Raw genomic sequence first — 2,296 nt, 5'->3', positions numbered from 1 at the left:
TTCTGTCTGTCTACCTATAGCCAGACGCCTTAATTCCGTATGCGGTGGCCACCAACAAACCGCCTCCATGTCGCCCTGTCCCCTGCCATTTCGCAGCACTCCCCCCAGCTGTTCTACATTCTTAATTCCCCTGCCTCTTATCCTGTATCATCCGGACATTAAGACATCTGTAATTTCCTTCTCTTATCTCTGTTCCCCAGGCTGCTTCTGTCTCGTAAAGATTTGCAACTCTAAATTACTCTCTTTTATCAGTCTACCTGTGTCTGCCACCCTTCACCTTGCCTTCTTACTGTGTGTGTGTGTGTGTGTGTGTGTGTGTGTGTGTGTGTGTGTGTGTGTGTGTGTGTGTGTGTGTGTGTGTGTTCTGAAGATGTAAAGGCGTTTCACTTCGCTAATTTCATATATTTAATTACCTCCGCCAACGAAGGTAGAAGAGGTTGTGTATTCACCTACGTCTGTTTGTATATTTGTGTACAAGATATTTTAAACAGTAGTTATAGAATTTCAATGATATTTAGTCGGTAGGTGGGCAGTGAGTTAAATAGTCTATTAGATTTTAAGTTGGAACTGAATCCGAATGCAGGGAATCAATACATTTTACTGGCAATGGTGGAGGTATACACTCTCTGAGTGCTTTGTAGTTTTATTCTCGCTCACTTCAGATGATCTTAATTAGATTAGGGGGGAGATTATAAACTGTAAGGTCAGATACAGCCTTCATTAGCTCCATCACTACAAAAAATCATGCCTAGCCTACTTACCAAAGTCTCCTGGAAGTGATAACAGACTAGAACAACAACACTGTCTTGTACAGGGAAACAGTATTAATCGTTGCATCCCGAGGCTCATCTGAACGTGAACCCAGTGGACTGCAGACTTAACCTTCTGCAGTCCACCATCATCCATTTAGCGGATAGGGAAGTAGTGGAGAGACTTTGGTACTCCTGGACAGCTCCACCATCCAGTAATATCGGTGCCACTACGTGAAGGCGTCCCATCCACAGCACCATGAATGAGACAAAAAAAAAAAGGTCAATACACCGACACCCTGGTCTTGAACAGCGGCCTTAAGTCTCCGCCCTTTAATTTTTTTTTTTTTTTTTTTGTCTGATCGAAACTACATCACAAAATTTCTTGAAGTTTTAACTAAAGCTTCTCGTGGGTGTTGTTTTTTTTTCCCTGAAGCCTTAAGATGAGGTGGGGTTGTAATAGTGGGGAGGGGAGGGGAGAGGGAGAGGGGAGACGAGGGAAGGGGAGAGAGAGAGGGGAGACGAGGGAAGGGGATAGGAGGGAAAGGAAGAGAGAAGTGTAGGTGGATTCAGGAAGGGAGGGGAGGGAAGGGAGACGGGAAAGGGAAGAGAAGGTAAGGAAGGGGAGAGGAGAGTAAGGAGAAGAGAGGGGAGGGGAAGGTAGTATGATGAGAGGAGAGGAGAGGAAGAGAGAGGAGGGGAGCGAAAAGGAAGAAGAGGGGTAGACCTGGTTGAGATGAGGGGAGAAGGGGGGAGATGGAGAATTGACAGAGGGGAGTGGATGGAGAAAGGAAAATTGGAGAAGAGGGGAGAGAAGGGAGAGGGAGGTTAATAGGTGGGGGAGGGAGAAAGAGGTGGAGGAAAGTGATTGGAATGGAGAGAGAGAGAGAGAGAGAGAGAGAGAGAGAGAGAGAGAGAGAATTCATCGGAAAAGAGGGAGGGAGTAAAAAAGATGAGGCGGAGAGGGAGAGCAATGAGTGAAGGAAGAGGAGGAGAGGGAAAGACGAGAGAGAGAGAGAGAGAGAGAGGAGGAGGAGGTGGAGGAGGAGGAAAAAGGGTGGGAGGGAAAGGAGAATAGGAGAGGAGGGGGAGAAGCGGAAGAAGGAATGCGGGAGATGAGGAGTGGAGGTAAAGCAGAGGAAGAAGGAAGAGAGGGGGAGGAAGAGAGATAGGGAAGGAGAGAAAGGGGATAGGGAGAGAGGAAAGGGAATAGAGGGAAAGGAGGAGGAGGAGGAGGAGGAGAGCGAGAGGAGGGTAGAGGAGAAAGAGGAAAGAGAAAAGGAATGGGAAGGGGGAGCAAGAGGGAGGGAGGGTGTGAAGAAGGGGTGTAGAGGGAGAGGGATTGAAGGGAGGAGAAGTAAGGGAGAGGAGGGATGGGGAGATAGGGAGGGAGAGAAGGGAAGGAATGAGAGGAGGGTAGGAAAAGGGATGTAGGAGAGAAAAAAGGAGGGAGGAGAAAAGAGGACGAGCGACAGGGCGAGAGAATGGAGGGAGAGATGGAGAAGAGGAGGAAGAAAGGGGAGGGAGAGGAAGGAAGGAGAGGAACA

This window comes from Coenobita brevimanus, chromosome 116, assembly GCF_032717465.1.
Source record: "Coenobita brevimanus isolate Jiangsu-jjx chromosome 116, ASM3271746v2, whole genome shotgun sequence".
Taxonomy (NCBI): Eukaryota; Metazoa; Arthropoda; class Malacostraca; order Decapoda; family Coenobitidae; genus Coenobita; species Coenobita brevimanus.
This window is presented reverse-complemented; position numbering follows the sequence as displayed.